Raw genomic sequence first — 23,869 nt, 5'->3', positions numbered from 1 at the left:
TTTTAAAAAAAAAATCTGCCCCAGCACTGGAAAGCTTAATTTTTATTCTTATGCACGCATTAAATTAGAACAGTCTGACCACTGAATGAGGCATAAGAGAATGGTATAGCATTTCAGCTCTGGTTTCTGCAGTCAGAGTTTCAAAATAAGAGGCAGGATGTCTTGCTCCCATCCTGCCTCTTATTTTGGATACCCCCATCTTCCCCCGACCCAACCACAAACAGCTCCCTCCATACAAAGACAAGATTCCTTAACTAAAACCAAAACATCATAGTTTTTTTCTTTAAAAAATTTTTTTCCGTGTTAATTCTGTTAGTATCCAAGCTAATGCTCTCCTTGCTCTTAAAAGCATCTGTTTGATGGTCTCCCTTGGGACCCTGGTTTTCTGGTCCCAGGTCTCTGCATTAATTGAAGTGAGGAAATCATTATGTCTCAGGAGTACTTCTAATCTGTTGGCAAAGTTTAATGCAGCTAGTGCCAGACAGTAAGATCAATGCTTTTGGAACTAGAAAACAAGGACATAGATGGTTGGACCATGATGTAGATGGGACTGTCCATGAATCTCACCCCATCCTCTGTGTGGCCCCATGTTCCAGTGCCTCCAAGTAGCCTTGGGGAGAGTAATAGAAGATCAATCTTTTCCTTGTGTAATTCTTTATTCCTGGCAATTACTGTCATTCCAACTTGGTTCAGAAGTCCATCCTCTCATTTCATCCTCTTTTTACTTTCAATAATAGTAACAGCCAAGGGCTTCCCTGGTGGCGCAGTGGTTGAGAGTCCGCCTGCCGATGCAGGGGACACGGGTTCGTGCCCCGGTCCGGGAAGATCCCACATGCCGCGGAGCGGCTGGGCCCGTGAGCCATGGCCGCTGAGCCTGCGCGTCCAGAGCCCGTGCTCCGCAACGGGAGAGACCACAACAGTGAGAGGCCCGCGTACCGCCAAAAAAAATAAAATAAAATAACAGCCAACTTTTACATTGGACTTTTGAGCACATTAACTTATGTTATGCCAGACGAGATTCAGAATGTGTTAAATGCACTTACTCATTTACTCTTCTTACGAGTATGTAAAACAAGACTTTTATTTCCATTTTGTGGATGAAGAGATTATGACATCAAGAGGTATCTCAGGGACATGCAGTGGGTTTAAGCAGCAGAGCCAGGACTAGAGCCCAAAACATCTGCATCCAGCACCCGTGCTTCTGAACCCCATGTCCAAGCGCCTAGGTAAGCCGTGCAGGGCTGCCTCCTTCACTCTGTCTTGCCAAATGCTTTATCTGAAATATTGGCCAAGTCTGGCCTCTCCTTACTATTCTTGCCTCACAATAACTCAGACCCTTGATATCTCCCCAGTCCACCTTATACACAGCTGCACAACAGCTGCCTTAGTCCAGTCACCACTCCACCTCTGCTCAGAAAATGTCAGTGATTCCCTGTGGCTTGACTGCGTCCAGCATTGTGGGTTTTTCATGAGCTCATCTCAATCTATCCATCTTATTTATTTCCCTATACTCCCTGCCACAAATGCTACAAATCTTCTTCTCCGACATAGTCAACTTCCCACCTTGGTAGTTTGCTCTGTCCTTTAGCATTTTCCAGCATCATTTCCACATCTACATATCCACCAATGTTCACATTTGAACTCAGATGCCGCCCTCTCCAAAAAGACTTCTCCAGACTCCCCACTGTAGGCAAACACTTTCCTCTGGAATCCCATAGTGTTTTCCCCACATTTTTCTTATTGCACTTATCACTTTACTAGAGTGATTTATAACAGGTCTTATGGTCTGCCGTATTGAGAACTCTGTGTGACATGTTCTATGTCTGGTTCACCTTTGTTTCCTCCTCCAAGAGGGTCTAGTAAGATTCCCTGCCATAGTAGCACTAAATAAGCTGTCAAAAGCACTTATACATACAGGAAACCAGAGTTATGGAGGAAGGTGTGCAAAGGTGGTGCATGGAGTGGGGTCTCTTGCCCCACGCATCCCCATGCTTTAGCTTCCAAGGGTGTGAACCTCCAGGGGTCTGCCCTCCTCATGGTCTCCACCACACTCCTTAGCCCTCCTTCCCATCGCCCAATCCTAAAGGACATCTGCCACGCACAGGGATTGACTGAAGGTTTGGCATGCCTTTAACAGTCTTCCAATACTTAGCCTAAAGGCAAAAGGACAGAGAGGAGGAATAAGGGTCCCTTTCCCAAACCTCACTGCTAGCAAATCAAGACAGACCTTTTGATGGCGAGTCATTCTGTGTAAGAAGATATTCTGTGATCCAAACTAGACTAAGTATATGGATATATGGTTTTGGAATCTGATAAAATAACTCTTTAAATGGAAAGTGGGCAAAAGGGGTCTCCTTTACCTTTTGGTGTGTGGGTGGTTGAATACAAGAAGATTTAATATTTTTTTGTGTGTCTGTGCCTGTACTTATAACAAGTAATTTTTATTTCTGACAGTGATTTCTTTTTCAGATATTTGTTCAATAGAATTTACCCAAACACAAGACACATTCAGATATGTGAACAGACACTGTTCACTCACTTAAGATGCGTCTTTATAGGGAACTGTTAAGTGTTATCATTTGAGCAAGCATTATTGTGAGAAGTGTGGAGGACCCCAGATCACCTCTTATTAAAGGAAAATGATGACAAAAGTCTCTTGGTAAAAACTTCCCTCTTAAACAGCCCTCCACACACAGAGCTCTTCTTATCCAAGCCCCTCCAGGACTGAGGCTGGGTTTCTTTTATATCCTCACAAAGTCTAACACATGTTGTCTATACACAGAGACAGGCTGGCAGTCTTTCGAACAAAAATTTCTATCTGACGTATTTTTATTCATATATTCATTAGACGAAGCACATGTCCCGACATGCTACGTTTAAATCAGGGATTGTCCACCTTGGAACTACTGACATTTGGGGCCGGATAATTCTTAGTTGTGGAGGAGCTGTCCTGTGCATTGTGGGATAGGTAGCAGCATCCCTGACCTCCACCCACTAGATGCCAGTCGCATCCCCCAATTGTGGCATCACAAATCTCTCCAGACACTGCCATTTTCTCCTGAGGCAAAACTGCCCCCAGTTGAGAATACCGGGGTTAGATTAATACCACAAATATTTACAGCGTGCTTCCTCTGTGCCAGGTATTATGCTAAGCAGACGCTTATATTGCTTATATGCCTAAGTGCATATGTTGGCTTATTTAAGATTTATAACCCTCTGAGGTAGGTACTGTTACAGTTACCCCCACTTTGAAAGGCTTATTTAAGGTAGGTACTCTAAGGTAGGTACCTCTGAGGTAGGTACTGTTACAGTTACCCCCACTTTGAAAGGAAATGGGAACTGAGGGTTTAAGTGATTTGCCCAAGGTCACACAGCTGGTAAATGGTAGAGCTGAGATTAGAACCTGGGCACAACTGACTAAGTCTATGCTTCCCCCCCCCACCGCCCAAGAATAAGTTTATTTTGTGTGTGTGTGATAAAATATGCATAACATAAAATTTACCATTTTAACAATTTAAAAGTGTGTAATTCAGCAATTCAGTGGCATTACGTACATTCACAAAGTTCTGCAATCATTCCCACTATCTAGCTCCAGCACATTTCCATCACCCAAAATGAAACCTTTTACCCAATTAAGCAGTCACTCACCATTCCCCTCCCCCTCCAGCCTCTGGCAATGGCTAATCTGCTTTCTCTGTGGATTTGCCTATTCTGAATACTTCATGTAAATGCCATCATGCCATCTATGGTCTCTTGTGCCTGGTTTCTTTCAGTTAGCTTGTTTTCGAGATTCATCCATGCTGTAGCACCTATCAGTACTTTATTACTTTTTATTGCTTAATAATAATCCATCGTATGGATGTGCCACGTTTTGTTTATCCGTTCTCCAGTTGATGCACCTTTGGGTTGTTTTCACCTGTTGGCTATTGTGAATAGTGCTGCTAAGAATATTCTCGAACAAGTTTTTGTTTGAACACCTGTGCCAGTTCTTTTGGGGATAACAGTAAATCTATGCTTTTAACTACCCTCTAAACTACCTCTCATCCAAATAAAGTTCACATTTTAAAATATTCAGGAATTAAATGCCAGAATTACTCTCTTCCCCATTGTTAACCTGTTAACAACTCAGGGCTGGTGCTCCCTGGTGTGGTTTTTAAAGAGGAGACTTTTTTTCTCCCCGAGTCCTCTGCCAAAGCAGCCATGACTTAAGATACTTCTGGAAGTAGGTGGGGCTATAAATAAACGGTGACATAAGCTCACCACTTCCCTTTTCCTTTTTTATAAATAAGGGTTGGATTCTATTTTCTATGCATGGCATCTCACTCTTCTTTGTCTCTATGATTAGGATCCTGGATCCAAGAAAGAATCAGGTAATGAGACGGCAGTGGAAGTTTGTCAGATGAAGACAAGGAAGCACGAATGGGTCACTGGGCAGGAAAACATGGGGAAACGAAGCCCGTTGGGGTGCATGTGTACGTATAAAGTGCCCAGGATGGTGCAAGAAAGGACACCCTTCTCTCTTCTCTGACTTTAGTAATCTAGCATCTTAAATCCATAGGGGACCTCAGAAGCTCCTCTAATCAAAGGCCCCTTCTCCACCTGGCTTCAGGCAGCCCCACATCTTGGCCTCTGGGGACCACAACAGTCTGCCTTTTTAGTACCAATTTCTAGAAAAGGTGATTTATCATCCATCTGCAATCCTTCCATAGAATTCACGTAAATTCCTGTGGTACTTTTTTTTTTTTTCCCCAGTATGTGGGCCTCTCACTGTCGTGGCCTCTCCCGTCGCGGAGCACAGGCTCCGGACGCGCAGGCTCAGCGGCCATGGCTCATGGGCCCAGCCGCTCCGCAGCATGTGGGATCTTCCCGGACCGGGGCACGAACCCGTGTCCCCTGCATCGGCAGGCAGATTCTCAACCACTGCACCACCAGGGAAGCCCCCTGTGGTACATTTTAAGGAGGGCTTTTTGAAAGTGTCATCATCAACCCCAAGACAGTCTCCTAGTCCTCCTGGGGCCCCTCTCACTTCCATCTCTTGAGTCTGAGTCCCCCCTTGTGTGTTGAAAGCCTGAGCTATACCCCTGCTACCAATACTACCCTGTAGATGTAGGCATTTGCTGCCTTGTGGCAGTATATGAAATGAAAATCAATATTACTGATGCTGGTGAGGGTGTCATGAGGACAGCTCGCCAGCAGACTGACGGTGTTTTTAAGAAGTGGCCCATTGCTGGGGAAAAAAGTTGGCAATGTATCAAATGCCTCACGTGCATCGATCCAATGATTCTAGTTCTAGGATTCTCTTAAGAAGGTCTTCAGACAAAGAATTAATAGGTAGGTAGATAGATATTCATCATCATAATAACAAGAAATGAGAAAAGGCCTAAACATCCATGACAGGGGAAAGGTTAAATACATTATGGTATAAACATGTAATGTTTGTATGTTAGGTAGACACTAACAAAGATGATTAGAATCACTTTTAGTGATGAAGGGATATGCCCCTGATATAATGGTAGGTGAGAAGCAGGCTCTTGAACCATGATTTCAGTTTTGTAAGTAGATGCATGCAGAAATATCAGAAGGAAAAACACCAAAATATCTCCAACACACCAAACAACTGGGGAGGGGGCAACAGTTCTCTCCAGGTGGAGAAATTTTAATTGACATTTATTTTCTTCTTTATTCTTTCATGTATATTTTGAGCCTCCTACAGTGATTATGTTCTGGTTCTATTATATAAAAATACAGATTTTAAAAAAGTATGTTATAAAGACGTTGTTAGCTTTCGTGTGCACAGATGATAGACTAACATCATAGGTAACCTTTGAGCTCACCTAATCCCACCTACTCTTTTCACAGCTGAAGAGACTGAGGGTCAGAGAAGTTCAATGATTTGCACCTCCCTCCCCTCATCGCAGAGCTATTCTACAACTAGATCTAGAACCAGGTCCACACTCCAGGTTCTCTTGCCTGCAACCTTCGACAGAGTGTGCTTCTCACACTTAGGTGGATCTCAGGACCCCCAGAGGTCTGGTTCAAACACAGACTGCTGGGCCCTAGCTCCAGGGTTTCCGGCTCAGTCAGTGTGAGATCAGGTTTAAGAATCTGCCTGAGAAAAGTTCCCGGGTGACGCTGATGTTGCTGCTCCAGGGACCACACTTTGAGGACCCGTTTTGTGCTTTCCTCTGTACCTGTGGGTCTCAGCCTTACCTGATCATTAGAATCACCTGGGGAACAGAAATGACCAAACAAAAGCCACGATCAAGCTCCACCTGAGACCAGTGAAATCCAAATTTCTGGGGATGGGCCTGGGCTTTAAAAAAAAAAATCCCTCAGGATTCAAATGTGCTCCCAACATTGAAAACCACTGCACTAATCTCGAAGGCTTCAATTCAGGGGGATTATCAGAGAAGAGGGAGGTATGAATGGAGTAAATGCTATTGAAAACCACCCCACCATAGGAATCAACACCTTTTCAAACACAGAATGTGAAAATGCTTCTATTCACGCCCACCCCTCCCTCACCTCCCATCATGCCACTTAGAACTCCATAGACTCTTAAAGGCAAAAATCCACACCATGGCCTATAGGGGCCTGCGTGGTCCAGCCCCTGCCACCTTCCCAGCCTCACCCTCTACCCTTTCTTCCCACCACCTTAAGAATATATAACCATGACCTAGCAGTACGATTTTTAAATTGTTACCTTCGACCCTCCCCAGACTGCTAACTTTATGAGAGCAGATACTGTGTGTGCTCAGGTCACAGTTAAAACCCCAGTGTCATACCTCAAACGTGGCACAAAGTAGGTGCTTGCTAAATTTTGCTGAATGAATGTCCATGGCCCTAAGATATCGTGAAGTCAAAGTACCACTATAGAGGTTTATTATCATCACTACCTCTTCATCTAGTCAATTTACTCTTTTGAGTCTCTGATATAAAATCCAGGGGCCATGCCCTTTGGGGTTTTCTTTTGGCCAAGCTATCAGATTTTGGGTATCACAAGAAGGGGTACTGGAAACAGGGGGACTCTGCCCCAGGGTGAGGCCCTAAGAGTCACAACCAAGTTCAGGACTAGAATAATATTAAAAGTACCATTGTATATTTGTGGACTATATTATATGGTATCTCTGTAACCAAGCAGAACCCTAGGGGCCTTCCCAGGACAGACCCCGCCCCGCCCCCACCATGTCCCCTGCCTGCCTCTTGTTTATAGAAAAGATGTAGTCTCCAATGCTTCCCCTGAGTCACACAAAAAAAGCCTGGCTCAAGAATTAATGATTGAAAGGATGTGAACATGTAATGACAAAAATAGCAGTTGGGCTAGGAGAACTGGAAACAATTTAAACAGTAAATCGGCCATATGGCAGTTACAGAATCTTTAGTTCCTCCCAGAAGTACACAGATAACAGTATCTGATGTACATTCCTGAGTCACTTTACAGATACTGAAGCCCCTACCAAATGAAAGAAGTTAACTACACGATGACCATGAGCATGGAGCCCCCAGTCCGGCTGGAGGGTGAGGATTGATACTGTTAACCCCTGTGACAGTGCCCTGTTACCTCACCATCAATCAATTAGAATTGTGCACGAGCTGATCATATACCCTGCAACATCCCTCCCTCACCTTGCCTTTAAAAATGCTTCTCTGAAACCCATTGGGGAGTTTGGGCCTTTGAGCATTAGCTGCCCTGGACTCCTTGTCTGGTGCCTTACAACAAATGCCGCACTTTCCTTCACCACAACCTGGTGTCAGTAGATTGGCTTTACGGCGCGTGGGTGAGAGGACCCAAGTTTGGTTCGGTAACATCTCTATTCTATGAGGAAGGTAAAGCGGGAATCATTATTCTCATTTTTACAGATGAAGAAACCGAGGTCCTAACGGGTGTGTCCTGGGGAATGGAATCAGGTCTCCTGATTTTCTTCCTTTTTTTTTCTTTTAAAGTTTTTTTGATGTGGACCATTTTTAGAGTCTTTATTTTTATTTATTTATTTATTTATTTTTTTGGCGGTACGTGGGCCTCTCACTGCTGTGGCCTCTCCCGTTGTGGAGCACAGGCTCTGGATGCGCAGGCCCAGCAGCCATGGCTCATGGGCCCAGCCGCTCCGTGGCATGTGGGATCTTCCTGGACCGGGGCGCGAACCTGCGTCCCCTGCATCGCCAGGCGGACTCTCAACCACTGCACCACCAGGGAAGCCCTAGAGTCTTTATTGAATTTGCCACAATATTTTTTATGTTTTATGTTTAGTTTTTGGTGGCAGGCATGTGGGGATCTTAGCTCCCTGACCAGGGATAGAACCTGCACCCCCTGCATTGGAAGGTGAAGTCCCAACCACTGGACCACCAGGGAAGTCCCTCTCCTGATTTTCTTCCCATGGAAATCCCTGGCCCTCCTGTCACAGCAGATCAGCAGTAGAAACCGCTCACAGCTGACACGGGGCTCATTCCTCCTCTCTTTTCCTAGAGGACTTATTACAAACTTTTAAAATGGGGCCCCCACCGAGTTCTTCTACGAGCTATACCTCCAGTGACTAGCATGAGGCCAACGTTAGCTCTCATGAAAGTTTTGTCTCATGAAAATAAACAAACCCACTTTTTTTGCAGTCTATTTTTCTTGCCTTCCATCAAAATGACTTCTAATTTTAAAAGGTTGCTTTTATTTTTTTGCTTCGACCATCAGTGTATTTCCCACACATCTTTCTGAGGTTCTGGGGTTGACTGATGAGTCTGAACTGCACATTATTTCCCCAAAGCTACAAAACGTGAAATCCAGCCCAGATTCAGAGACGCCCAGCAATGTGCTGCAGTCATTCATTCCGCCCAGAATGCTGGTGAGAAATCTGTTTTTTCCTTTTGTTTTCACTCTCTCTGGGTCATACTTAAATATTTTTAATTGCTGGATATTGGTATATTAAATGTATGCTTACTAGTTATTATTTCAGTATTTGAAATACACACCCGTGTGTGTGTGTGTGTGTGTGTGTGTGTGTGTGATTGATAGAGAGAGAGAGAGAGAGAGAGAGAGAGAGAGAGATGGAGAGAATGCTTATGAGAGACGGAGAGAATGCTTATGAGAGGACAGTGGATAGAGAGGCACGGAGATTTTCACTGTGGTTTTTGCTGTGGCATCCTACATCTGGTTCTCTATTCTTGTTTGCAAGTGAAAAAACTAGAAATACTAAGTGAAAAAGCCCAAATCCCAAATTGCTGAATGATAATCAAAGTGGTAGTTTTCTTTTATCAACACTAGTAAGTCCAGCCTGTTTGATCCTATGAACTCTGAACATTTCCCCAATACTGCCAAATCTCTGTTGCTTTGTCTAAGAACCGCCCCATTAGTGTTTGCTATACTCTTTGCTTGTGGTTTTCAGTCCTGAAAGAGGAGAAAGACAACAGAGGGATATGACTCAACTGCAAACTCATTCCCATGACAGCAAAAGAAATGAGAGACCAGGGTGGGACCCTGCCATCTTTCCCAGCAACGTGCCGGTTGAAGCTGAATAATCCTGGCTTTACAGGAGTCTGTCAAAGCATCAGGTATCAAGGGCTGACCTGGCTGCCTCCTAAAACTCCCGGTGACCTCCAAATCTGCTGTGTCCTGGTCCGAGGAGGAGAGACCTTTGACTCTGATGGCCCAGCTGCTGCTCTAATTGTTCTCCAGGGACAGATAGCCAGTCTCAATACGAGAGACACAAAAAGGCTGGAGGATCCGTCCTGCCACCTCTTTTACAACTCATTTCCCTTCATCCACAAAAGTCAGCGTTCATCCCAAACTGAAGGCCTGTGCGGTCTCCAAAATGGACCAAACCACCTTGTTTGGAAGCACATACATAATCTGATGCTTCTTGGGTGATTGACTGTGAACTGTTGACATTGCTGTCCTTCCCACTTCATTTCTCCACCTGTTTTATTGAGGCTGATGTCAACAGTTTTGGCTAATGGCTGCTGTTTTTCACAGTCTGCTTAGATGTAGACACAAAAGTTACTCCCCGTTACAGAGAAAGACTTCTGGTTACATTAAGCATTTCACACATTTCAACAGGTACTTGTCGGTATTTTCTTTTTGTGCACAGTTTTTGAATGAGGAAAAAAAGAGGTTTCCATCAGAATGTAGTAACCCATTTCCTTACGCAAGAACTTGAAAAATCGTAGTCAGATTTCTCAAATGCTGAGTTTCAGAAAGGACAGTAAGGTTATTTTCAAGAGAAGGGAGCATTTGTGGAATCAAATTGCTAACACTGCCTTACGACACGTTAGGTAACCTTTTATAAAGCTAAGACCCAAACGGGCAATGCAAACCTTAAGGGAGAAGCAGCTATGACAAAGTTCCCAGCTGCTAGTTTGCTTCTTGCCTGACGTGACTCTCTTATTCAGTATTTATATCCTTTGCTTTCTATTTTCCTTCCTTTGCACCTTCCCATCTGTGGCCAAAGAAGTAGGTACCCCCAACGACTGATGTAGGGGTTTCATTACCAAAGTCAAAGATGCTCAATTTCCGGCTTATGGCACCCAACAGTATAGTAGGATCCAAATGTATTTCTCTCTTGCCCCGGCCCTGCCACTGCCGCTCACTCAACTGAGCCTGAGAAGTCTCTGCCAGAGGCTATACGTTTTGCCGAATTACACTTTCTTGCCATACTGCAGCCTGGCAATTTGTAGAGCATAATGTGCCACACAGAGCCTCAAGCTGCTTTTCCACCGGGTTCTTTGGTCAGCTGTTGGATTAGGATGCACCTTTACTGAAACAGAAAAATCAAATCAACCAGCTGTTTTCCGCGTGCAAGCTGTCCCACGTTGCAAATGACAAGAGACACCTATTAAAGGTTTTTTCAAAATTTCACACACAAAACACCTCAAATCCCCCTCGCTGTGTTTTTTTACAGTGAACAATCACCCAAACACAACAGTCCTTGAGGCCACTCACAGCTGTGCAGCTGATCCTGCCCAATATAGTTCCCGGGGATATTTACCAACTCAGGAGTTCTGAAATACACATGCTTGCACATTCCAAATGTGAACCTAAGATGATTTCTGGCCTCCTGTGTGAGTGGTGACAGGGATTTTCAAATTCTGCAATTGAACCTCGTATTTGTGTGTTGGGAAGACCAGCCTTCTGCCAGGTGTATGTCCCTGTAGCCCGTTCCCAGGTGGAATGTCAGAATACGAGTGATGATGCAGACACTTCTACCAGCCACTGGCCAGCCCTGGGAAGAGACACTGTCATCCTAGTGTGTATACATGAATATTGCAGAGGGGCAGTTCAGTCTGAAATGACCACATCCAATTTGACCTCAGCTATGTTTTAATGCAATAAAATTATTCTTTAATATGTTTAAATATAGTTTTTTCCTTCCTTCCTTCTTTCCTTTCTTCCTTCCTTGCCTCTTTCCCTCTTTCAGCAAATATTTACTAAGTATCAATCATATGTCAGGCACTGTTTTATGTCAATGGGATACAGTAGCGGACAACTGACAAAAATCTCTGCCCTCAGACAAGAAACAAAACTAGTAAATACATTATATATTATTCTAGAAAGTGATAAATGCTACAAAGAAAAATAAACAAGAATACAGGATAGACGTTAGTAATCGAAATTTGTGAACTGGCATTGAAACATTACAACAATGTTTCGTTGCACCAATTTTATAAACTTTTACAGTGCAATACGTGTTATTTTTCAGAGACAACCAAAGTTTAATTTCCCAAGGTTCATGCTGTTTGCTTTAGCAGCATTTGATGGTGGATCTTTTATATACGTTTGTAATAGATGAAAAATAAACCAGATTGCAAATGCTTTTTCTTTCTTTTTTAAAGCAAACCATGTACCAAGTTTTCTGGTCCAAATTGTGTAGGATAAGTTAAATTGTGTTCTAATTACCAATATGAGTGTATTTCTGTAAGTATAGTTATGCTGAAATAAAGTTTTAAAAAGCAAAAACAATACAGGGTAGACAGTGATGGGGAGGGAGGGTGCAATTTAAAACAGGATGGCCAGGAGAGGCCTCATTGAGAAGGTGACACCTGGGCAAAGACTGGTAGGAGGTGGTGGTGAGCCATGTTGCTATCTGGAGGGGGAGCACTGCAAGCAGAGGGGACAGCAAATGCAAAGGTCCTGAGACACGAGCAAGGTTGGCACGTTCAGGAAATAGCAAAGATCAAGAGTGGCTAGAGCTGCGTGGACGAGGAGAGGTGAGGCTCCCAAGGGCCTGGCGGGAGAGAGGAAGGACTTCACTTTTACTCTGAGTGACGCGAGCAGCCACTGCAGGGCTCTGGACAGGTGTGTTGTATGATCTGAATTACTTTTCAAAAGCATGGCTCTGACTGCTGTGTTGAGGACTGTAGGCGGGCAAGGGTGGAGGTAGGGAGGCCAGCCAGTTAGAGGCTGTTACAGAAATCCAGGGGAAGAGAAGACAGTGGCTTGGGCCGGGGTGGGAGCAGCGGAGGTGGTGAGGAGGGGCCAGATTCTGGATGTCAATTCAAGGTGGAGCCCAGAGGATCAGCTGACAGGTTGGATGTGGAGAGAGAGAGAGAAAAAGAGGAAGTGAGCCAGGCTGGGGCCTGTGACCCTTTGCTGCAGTGCTTGTACCTGGACAAATGTCTCCTGGAGCAAAAAAATACAAAGAAGCTATAAGGGACTAAAAATAACTGTGTGCATGTGCGGTTGGGGCAAATTATGAACAAAATACAAGAAAAGACCAAAAAGCCCAATTGCCACTTCTGAAGAGCCGGGAGCAAAAGCAGGGTACTGCGCATGGCCCCTGCACACAACACCACCAAAGGCATGGGCAGACCACCTAAGCCACCCTTCTGGCCCGACCCCTGGACACACCCCTACCCTCACCCCATATAAGGAACAAGCTTGCCCCCCATCAGCGAGCAAGCTAGCAAGCGAACCTGTGGTTTGTTCTGCTGCCCCCCTGCTGCAGCAGGGGCCCCAGTAAAGCCTTGCCTGAATTTCTTGTCTGGCTTCTGATCAATTTCTACTGCTTAAGGAAGGCCAAGAACCCTGGTCGATAACAGAAGGACTCCAGGATAGTGGCACAGTTCGGGCCCTGAGCAACGAGAGAGATGACGCTTCCATTAGGAGAGATGAAGAAGACCGTGGAAGAGGCAAGAGTGACGGGGAAGTGCAGAACTCCGTTTGGAGTGTATGAACTCTGAGTAGGTAGCTGGGCATACAAACCTGGGTTCCAGGGAGGGGTGGGCGCTGGAGACACACTCCTGAGAGCTGTCATGCCCAGATGGATTTACAGCAAGAGAGTGAGTGCAGACAAGAGGACTGCAGAGGCCCCAGGACTGAGCCCTGGGCCACCCCAAGCATTACGAGGTCAGGAAATTGAGAAGGAACTAGCCAAAGAGAAAGGGGAGGCAAATTTGATATCCTGGAAGCCGAGGGAAAAGATGACCAATTGTGCCCAGTGCTGCTGACAGGTCAGGTGTGATGGGGACTGAGAAAGGACCATAGGATTTAGCAGCTTTTAGGCAAGTGAATGATCACACTGACAAGAGTGGTTACCAAGGAGCGGCGGGGGAAACCTGATTGCAGATGCTTTAAGAGAGAACAGGAGGAGGAGAGAGCATTTGGAGCAGAGACTGTTGTTAAGCTAGGACTGGAGAAGGTGGGAACGAGAGGAAAAAGCAAAAAGGGGTGGGGAGAGGTAGGGTCCAGAGAGAAGGCTTTTCCTTTTAAGAAGGGAAGAAAGCCACTGTGATTCCCTCTGTCCATCATAAAACCATAACCCGTGTGGTGAAGTCTGACAACAATTTGGGTTAATGACTGCTGATGCTTTCATGTCAATCAGAGGCCCACGTGCCTCCTCCCTTGGTGCCAGCAGGACGTCAAAACCGCACAAGCCTCTGCGGGTGCAGCTCCCTCCTCTAGCCCACCCCCCCTCCCCCCCTCCCCCCAGCACTGCACAGCCCTAAGCCAGTTGTCCCTCCCAGCTCTCTCAGGCCATTTTCAGACCTGCTGGGGAACCTGTCCTGCTCTCTCCAGCAAGTCTCATTATGTGAGTAATAAAACTTCATATCCTCTTGGTGGGCACGTGGCATCATCAGTATCAACATCAAGGCAAATTTTGGGCGGGGGAGGTCCATCCACCTCTGTGAAGTGGCTACCATGGCCTATCAGAACTGAAAAGCACCTTCGTTGTGGCCCGTGACCCGGACCTTGCACCTGCTGCTTACTGCTCTTCCACATTTGTTCAGTGCTCAGAACCCAGGACTCATTCTTTGAACACATGATATTCTTTTGTGAAGCCATGCCTCTGCACATGTGCTCCCTGCCACTTAAGACTTACCAAATATATTAGATTCATATCAGCAACAAAAGAGAAAAAAGCAACCCTAACAATTACTGGACACATACTGCACCAGGCACACTAACGATTGTCTCATTCAATCTGCACGATAGCCCTGTGACAAAGATATTATTATCCCCTTCTTATAGATGAGGAAACCGAAGCTAAGAGGGCTCTCACTGCTCAAGCTTACACAGCTAATAACTAGGATTGATCAGTTGCTTCTGTAGTCCGTACTCCTAAACTTCATGTGATTCTGCTTCCACATATTTGTCCCCCAGGAGGTTGTAATATCCTGAGAAAGGACACTGCACTCATATTTTCTAATCTCTTTGGCATCAAGAACCAAAAAGCGGTCAGCAAAGATTTATAAATAAATGAACGTGTCTGGTCTGGCCCAATCTCCCCATTATACAAGGAACGTTAAGGTAAGTTAGCTGCTCATGTTCTCACAGCAGTTAGTTGTAGAGTCAGGACAAAGAGCCAGGTCCTTGCAGGGCAGGTTCAAGCTCTTTCCACTGTGCAGCAATGGATCTGGTCAATATCCATGCTCTCCCAGGCTGCACAACACACACACACACACACACACACACACACACACACACATACAGACACACTAAAAAGCATATCAAATATAGGCAGGAAATTGCTAGGCAATGTACACTGTTAAAATCATCTCAGAAAGTAATTTGGCCATCTGTATCAAGAGTTTCAAAATACTAATATCCTTTAATATTCTGTAATTCAAGAATTATCGATTCTAAGAATCTATCTTAAGGAAATGATCCTAAATACAGAAAGGCATTCATGGCAGCATTGTTTCTAATATTAAAAATGGAATATATTGTGCATGTCCTAACCTTAGGAAATAGCTAAATAAGTACGATGCTCACGCTGCAATAAAAAATAATGTTTGTGAAGAGTGCACAGTAACATGGTTGTAATATACTATGTGAAAAAAGCAGGATACAAAATTACAAATGTACTATGATTACAACTATATTTAAAAAGCCCCATGCATAGGAAATCAATGTAAGGAAATAGCCCAATGTATATATTTTCTGTATCTTTCATAATTCCTTTAATTAATTACTGTTATAATTGGAATGAGAAAAAAAAGGAAAAACTTGCCACAGAGATACAAAAACCTTTTTTTCCCCCAAGTTTGCATCAGTTTTGTTTTGTACTAGGAGGTCTTTACCTTAGAGGGAAAATTAGGTAAGTTTTAAGCATAACTAGAAATCAAATAAATCTAAAATATTAGAGTTTTCTGTGGTCTGGATCTCACAGCTATAATATATTTAAAGAAACTAAGATGTACAAAAAAAGTGGTTAAGAAATGTTGTTAGACATGAAAACTTTTAACCTAGCAGGTATTAAGAAAGGATTCACTTTTGGTGGGGCTTAACACCTGCCATTTTATGGCATCTCTTGATATGAATTAAAATCTTTTCAAAATGCAAGACAGAACACTATTTTATGTAAAAACAAGATTTAAACCTCGGAAGAGATTTTGACCTTGAAATAAAAGTTGTCAAATAAAAATACTGTTTCTGTTATATATTATTGTTTGTAAGAGTCAGGAGTTAAAAGAAGAAGGAATAAATATCAGGTTTGCATAACATAGATTTTTCTCTAAATAAATTTATTCAACCCCCCCAAATTACATCCTAGCACGTATAATATACCTATGAGACTTTAGCTTTTGTAATATTTCAATAATGATTTGGGATCGAGGAGCTTCTATTTTAAATAATTTAAATGTTTTCTAGTTTAATTTTTTCACTTCAGTCTTATAATAATAAAAATGAAACAGGGCTCCGTTTTTACTTTTTATCAGTAAGGAAGGTTTCCAGCCATCTCCTGAAGAGTTGTGTAAGAAACTAACACAGTAATTGGCCATGCGCTATTTTGGTTGAAAATGCTTTGAGCTTATCAAACCCCTTGGTCATAGAAAGGGCAAATACAACTGTGTTTGTTTGCTAAGAATTCCCTAGTAAGAGTAAAGACTCTGGAGCTAAGTTGTCTGTGTTCAAATTCCTGCTCCAACCCTTCCCAGCTGGGAGACCTCATGCCAAGTTACTTAACCTCTCTGTGCCTCTTTCCCTCAAATATGAAATGTAGATAATAATAGTAGTGCCTCATAGATGACTAAATGTGCAATTTAAGTTGTGAGTTGTAAATTGCTCAGATCTATGCCTGGCATCATTTTATATGTATATATGCATATATAACTTAATGAATAAATTAACTTTAACGATTATGCAGGTGATGCTTTCAAGGTAAAGCCTAATCTGAGGAAGGTGTTGACAACTGAGTTTAACTAAGACTACCTTTACTTGATGTGATATGGAGAAAAAATTCTTTTCTGATCGGCCACAGTTACAAAACGCATGGTCATTTAAATTCAAGCAGAATCAACAGAGAGCTAAGTGTAAGCTAGAAGTATACTAACCACAAATGGCAGTTCTTCAAGGCATATGGTGGAACACAGAGCGGGTTGCACCGAAGATGTGTAAATGCTGCAAAAGTAGGCTTGTCTCCTGAAATATTCTGATGATATCAGAAGGAACAAAGGTAACGGGTGTATTTTAGGATGTGAGTTTATAAAAAACAAACAGAATGAAGGAAGACATTGGAGCTTATATTGATCTTGGGGATTAAAATATGGCTGGTCACCTTAGTCCTGGGCTCCAGCATGGCGCTCAGGAAAGAGCCTTCAAGACTCTTGGGGAATGGGGTGATCAGCAGCAGGATAGGCTGTGAACATCCGAATGGGCTCAAAATCTTCACTCTCAGCTTCCTCACCTTGTACAATATGACTGGGTGTGGGGAGCACAGGATGCTCCTTGCTCCTGGGATGCAGCAGGCTTTTTTGGAGAGTTGTGGAGCAGATAACAGATTTCTAAAAACAAACCATCAGCTACTTCCAGGAGTCACCAGGCCATCCTTGGTATATCCCCAGTAACTATTTTCAAAGACAGTTACACTAAATCCAGCTATAATGATTTAGACTTATATTTGTTTCCAAATAGCTCTTAGACTGAACTCATAGAACACTAAACATATTTTATGGTGACCCACTCAGGTTTCAAACTGGTGTTTCTAAACTATCAGTTATCCCAGCTGTTTTATGATTAAAGAAGTTTGTAAAATTCTACATATATCCCCTTCTTGGAGAATTACCTTTTATATTACCATTTAGAAGGATCAGCATTTTCTAAACTTAATTGTAACCATGTACGGCCAATGACTATCTAGAAGTACTAGTGTCTGGGACACTAATCCTCGAAACTCACGATTGTTCTGAGGATTAAAACAGATAACCCACATTGTTTGCAGTAAGCAAAGCACAACGAGGGCTCACAGAGGTTACCTATGATTATCATTAATAACAACTACTCTATTTTTTTTTTTTGTGGTACTTGGGCCTCTCACTGTTGTGGCCTCTCCCGTTGCGGAGCACAGGCTCCAGACGCGCAGGCTCAGCGGCCACGGCTCACAGGCCCAGCCGCTCCGCGGCATGTGGGATCTTCCCGGACCGGGGCACGAACCCGCGTCCCCTGCATCGGCAGGTGGATTCTCAACCACTGCGCCACCAGGGAAGCCCAACAACTACTCTTTAAATAAGCTTAGCTAGTGATCCTGCTGTATCCTGAATGGTGTACATTTAAGAAGGCTGGTACTGGTTCTGCTAACTGGTCCTGAGTGACACTGTAGGGAGTGGAGATGGTTCTTTCTCTCCCACATGGCAAGTCATTCAAGGTAGCATGAGGCAAGGTAAGCACAGGATGACTGGCCACAGCTGATGGCCTAAAGTGCACTGTAGGACGTCGGTTCCAGGCGGGTAGGGCAGGAAGAACCACCTCTGGGCACTCATTCCAAGATGTGTACACCAGTGGAAATGGGACACAACGTGGCTGGTTCCTGTGGGTCCCTTAGAGTTGCTGTAATGTCTCGCTGGACAGAGCCCAGGGTGTCATCTGAATCCCAGCATTCCATATCTTGACCTCTCAGCTCCCTGGTGCCAGTTAGTCTGAAGTCCCAAGATCTCTGGGCCCTGACACAAGGTCCTGGCATCCACCCACCTTATTTTACAAAACTCCTTGATGTATAAGAAACAGTCCCTTAGCCCCAAATGACATGTCCTAAACGATCTGAATCCACAGGAAACTGCCCACTTGCCTGTTGCCCTGAGTCCTTCCAGAAAATCGTTGCACTTGCAAAAGCACAGAACCCGGCTGCCAAGATCCTACGGAGAAGGAGTGCATTTGTGGGGCAGGTGGAAGCCTGGGGGGTGTCACTGCTCTGGGCACGCTTGCTCGGTCGTCGGCTGTTACTCCAGGCTCAACTGCTGGGCCCTGGCTCCCTAATATGGGTTCTGTTGCTGCGTTAAGAAGGCCTCCTGCTACTGCTCCAACGGAAATCTGGTGCCAAGGGCTCTTCTCTCAAAATTGGCATCATCTAAGGTGAGCACTGAATTCAGGAAAATGGGGGTGAGGTTTTCCTGCCACCATGTTGCCAGCATATTCCAGGCATGAGGGGGTGCTGGTGATCCAATTCTCCCCTCACAAAAAGCGAATAATACATGTCAAGAAAAGTGAGTCTCAAAGGGTGATGACATGAGTTAAGGTAAGATTTCATTCTGTTGGGTTCTAGGGTTCAGTTTCTAAGAATTAGGGGTGTGGTATTTTAACAATGGCTGCAAAACTCCTATCAAAAACAAAACAGTCCTGCAAAAACATTCCTCTTATCAAGATATGGGGTGGATGTCCTCTCCCAGGAAAGCTGGATGGACTTGTGTTTACTTCAGCCAGTAGAATACATGATGGCAACATGACATGATTCCCAAGGCTGGGTCATAAAAGGCAATGCAGCTTCTGCCTTGTCCATGGAAACCCATACACTGGAGCTGTGAGCTGTCTTAGAAGAAGTTCAACTATACTGAGGCTGCCAAGTTTGGGGGAAACACATTTCATGGAGAGGACTCATGTGGACACTGATTTACACTCCTGCTAAGTTCAGTGCTCAAGTCATCCCATGTCAGGGGCCACATATGAGAACAAAGGAGTTTCCCGATGATTCCAGTCCCCAGCCATCACATTCCCCCAGCCTTTGCACCTTCCCAGATGTGGCCCCTGACAGCATGGAGCAGAGGAAGTTTTCCCCACTATATCCTGTCCTAGTCCTGAGTCACTGAACCTGTAACCGTAATACAACAGATATTTTACACGACTAAATTTTGAAATGGTTTGTTTCTCAGCAATAGTATCTAAAACAAGGTTTTAGTAACATAGCCTGTGAAAGTCCCTTCCACTCCCGAGGTAAGAAAGGTAATGGCCCTGGGGACCAAGCACATCTGTTTATTCAGGTTTATGACAAATCAGCAGGTCCTCTTTCAAGGATTAATGCTCAGCAGTGTTACAGTGTTATGGTGGTAGGTTTTATTCAGAATGCCTTTGTATTTTAGTTTCTCTGCACAAACAAAACATATGTGAAACAACGGCTATATTTTTTCCATTATAAGAAAAACGCTATTCCAAGGACGGTATTAAAATAGGTTAAATGAGTAGGAATTCATAGACCCAACTATTTTAGTGTTTATGAAAATTAAGGTGTTTATGCTGTAGGGCAATAGAAATATATAATTACAATTTATTATGTCAGACACTGCTCTAGACACTTTACATTCCCTCTCTCCCATCCAACCATCCAGCCATCCATCTACCCATACACCCACCCAACCAATCAACCAACCAATGGACCAACAAACCAAACACTCAACCAACATCAAGTGAACATCTCCTAAGTGTGAGGCACTGTGCTAGGCTCTGAGCATCAAAATGCAAATAAAATCCAGTACCTGTTCTCACTTCAGGCAGTTCATAGACTAGGAGATGTGTTTATGGCCCAGGAAGTGTGACACGTGCAGTGCCTTGCTGCTCATCACTGCTGTATTTCATACCTGAAAGTCTCTCTTTCTCTAGGCCTATTGCTTAGTCTTGACTAATGTCCAGACTTGGCATTGTCCTGAGAATACAAACCTACATTGCCTGAAAATAAATTTCTGTGCTCAGTATATAACTTAAGCTTCGAGTTTATATATCTCTCTATGCATAGAATCCCAGGAAGGTGGGGTCACACTGTAAACTTGGATCTCCCCAGGATATACTCCAACCCGCCCAACATCATCCTTCTTTGTTCACCTTGCTAATTCCTATTCATCCTTCCAACAGTCCCTGGCTTCCCATCACTTTCTGCAGGAAGCTTTCCTTTGTGTCTGTTTTAGCTCAAATGATTCTTTTTTTAAAAAATTTATTTTGTTTATTTTATTTTTGGCTGCACTGGGTCTTCGTTGCTGCTGGTGGGCTTTCTCTAGTGGTCCAGTGGTTAGGACTCTGCGCTTCCACTGCTGGAGACACGGGTTCAATCCCTGGTTGGGGAACTAAGATCCCGAAAGCCGTGAGGTGCAGCCAAAAAAAAAAAAAGGTTACACTTATCAAGACACCGTGCTTTGTACTGTGCATGCATTACTTCATTTTATCCTCAGAACAACCCCATGCAGTAGATACTGAGATGGAAAAACTGAGGCTCGGGTGGATAACTAATTTGCTCAGTTCCACAGCGAATAAGGGACATAGCTAGTTTCTGAGGCCAAGATTTGTATGGCTCACGAGCCCATGTATTTAACCTTTACATGATTTTTGCACTTTTCGTAAAAAATTAGCCACTTTACAGTTTGTATACCTGTTCAGTATCAATGGGATGAGCCTCTAGGATCTCTGTTTCTTCCCACTCTCCCCTCATGACCTGTGGCCTTATCAAATCATCCTCTCTCACATGTGAACACAGTGATACCTGTCAATCACCCTGTCTGAGGAGCATCTTAGAAGCAGGAAGCCACAGAACATAAAGATCAGACAGTTTACACTTACAAGACAGCTTTGTGCCTTTGGAACAGGTACTTGCCAGGAACGGCACCCTGCTCCCCAAACTGGGTTAAGCTAGACAATGTATACTGTATCGTCCACAGGGCACGGCACATAACAGGTGTGCAATAAATATAGGCTGGATCTGAACTTTTCCCTTACAAAAGGGTGATGGGTCCCCTGGAGGAAGTGGAGCCTGTTCTGAGAGATTTGTTCTGAGAGTGTGTAGGGCCTGGACCCTAGGAACTACCTGGCTAATAATTCAGTGGTTCCCAAAGTTTGTTACACGTTAGAATTGCCTGGGGAGCTTTAAAAATCCAGATGTCTACTTGCTACCCCAGGTCAATTAAATCAGAATGTCTGGGGGCGGAAGCCAGGCCTCAGTATTTTTTAAAGATACCCAGGTGATTCCAGTGTGCGTGTGCTAAAAAAGTTTTTCTTCAGAAGAACAGTAAGGGTCACAGTGAGATTGTGGCCGCTGGTTTGGAAGAGGGGCAGCTGTGCTTTGCCTTAGTGACTGAGAGGGAGGAGGTGGAGGACGGATGTTGACATGTGGATGCAAATTTGATTGGTTGATAGTATTTTTTTAAATTAATTAATTTATTTTTGGCTGCATTGGGTCTTCGTTGCTGTGCGCACGGGCTTTCTCTAGTTGCGGCGAGCTGGGGCTACTTGTCAGTGTGCACAGGCTTCTCACTGCAGTGGCTTCTCTTGTTGCAGAGCACGGGCTCTAGGCACATGGGCTTCAGTAGTTGTGGCACACGGGCTCATTAGTTGTGGCATGTGGGCTCAGTAGTTGTGGCACACAGGCTCAGTAGTTGTGGCACGTGGGCTCAATAGTTGTGACTCACGGGCTCTAGAGCGCAGGCTCAGTAGTTGTGGCTCACAGGCTTGGTTGCTCCGTGGCATGTGAGATCTTCCCGGACCAGGGCTCGACCCCGTGTCCCCTGCATTGGCAGGCGGATTCTTAACCACTGCGCCACCAGGGAAGCCCGGTTGATCGCACTTTATGTGTTGATGTCTCCTCTCTCTCCTCCTCCACTTTCCTTTCCTCCTGGCCTCTTCCTCTTGCTGCTGCCTCATTGGCTGCCTGGTTTCTACTGGTAGCAGTAAAATCTCAGGACTTTCGAATGCAGGATATACAAGCTTCTAGAGGCTTCTCCCATGCCACTCGCGAATTTGCTGGAGCTTTGTTCTTGCTTTTCTGGGTATCTGAGAGCTTGGCACGCAGGCAGGGGAGGAGGGGTGAGATGGAGCCCTCCTGGGCTGCAGGCTGATGTCACACCTGGCCAGTGGGTGTGCACAGCTGTCCCAGCAGAGGCTCCCACCTGTTGCTGTGGGCTGCTTTGTGAGGTTGGGTTAGCTCCTGCAATTGGCTTATTGACCTCAAAAAGGAATTCTTTGTTTCCTCTCCCATTGCACACATAACCAGATGTTTTATTGTGTCCTGAGGTAATTGGGGCCTCTCTGGCTGGTCCATGGAGGTCTCACCTAATGAAGAACTTGGAAGGGGAGATGAACTGGACACATTTGATCTGTGTGGGGAGAAGGATTAGCCAGGTTAACCTCACCCTGATTTCTCTAGGGCTACCTTCCCCTTTCAATGGAAAAAGAAAAAGAAAATTCCAAATTACATGGGAAACCAGAGAAGGGGAAGTATCGTGAGAGAAAGAGAATTAGTGCCACATGAAAAAGAAGTGAGGATAAAAACACATGAGGAAAGAAATATGACAATTCTTCCCAAAACCCTGAAAGTCTTTGAAAAGACATTTAAGAATAAATTTTAAAAATAATTAAAAGGTGTGGATGTGAGCCCTTCACAGCCTTCAGAAGGAGAGATTGTGACCCCTGATCTACCACGTTCCTGGCAAGGAGCATGGTTATGGGAGAGATTGAAGGATTCCTGAGAAAACTTGAGACTACATGAAAGGGAACAAGAAACTGGTCTCTCCTAGTTTAGTGTAACTTAATTCAAAACCAGGGGAGACTTTTTGTGAAAGAATCACTGTCAAATTCAAGGCAACAGAGTTCTTAACTGGTTGAATTTCACAAATGTGTTTTCTGGGCATTACATCTGTCCATTCCTGAATTCTGATATTTCGTCACGCCCTTGGATCATTACACAAAGCACTTTGCAGATGAGATAGGCAAAGGAAATGTCTTATCTCCTTGGGTGTATTTGCCATACTAAAAGCACATCCTTTCACATATCCAAGTGATTGAGGGAAACTAAGAATTTTGATAGGGGACATTTGATAAATATTTTGATTTGATTCAAAATTCTCCTGCTCATTACTCATGCACTTGTTTTTTGTGTGTTTCATTTTTTGTCCCAACTGCTGTGATCTTGGCTAAATAATCTGATGTATTTGGGCCTTGGTTTTATCTCTTCCAAAATGAAGGCTCAGCCGAGACCACTTTCCATCTGCAAATGTTCAATAAACATTAACTCCAGGCCTAGGAATACAGATGTCCTTGAGAAGTCAGAAGGTGGGGATGGCAGGGGGCTTCCCTGGTGGCGCAGTGGTTGAGAGTCTGCCTGCCAATGCAGGGGACACGGGTTCGAGCCCTGGTCTGGGAAGATCCCACATGTCGCGGAGCAACTGGCCCCGTGAGCCACAGCTACTGAGCCTGCGCATC

The 23,869-nt window shown here is 44.4% G+C and overlaps 1 protein-coding gene across 1 annotated transcript in view; it reads right to left on the bottom strand.

Annotated features, from left to right (window-relative positions):
• The window catches only part of CHN2 (chimerin 2), a 334,928-nt gene that overhangs the window by 41,244 nt on the left and 269,815 nt on the right, over positions 1 to 23,869 (bottom strand). The gene's annotated exons all lie outside the window — the stretch shown is intronic.

Source organism: Leucopleurus acutus (assembly GCF_964270905.1).
Source record: "Leucopleurus acutus genome assembly, chromosome: 9".
NCBI lineage: Eukaryota > Metazoa > Chordata > Mammalia > Artiodactyla > Delphinidae > Leucopleurus > Leucopleurus acutus.
The sequence above is the reverse complement of the archived record's forward strand: the minus strand, read 5'-3'. Positions and strand labels throughout refer to the sequence as shown.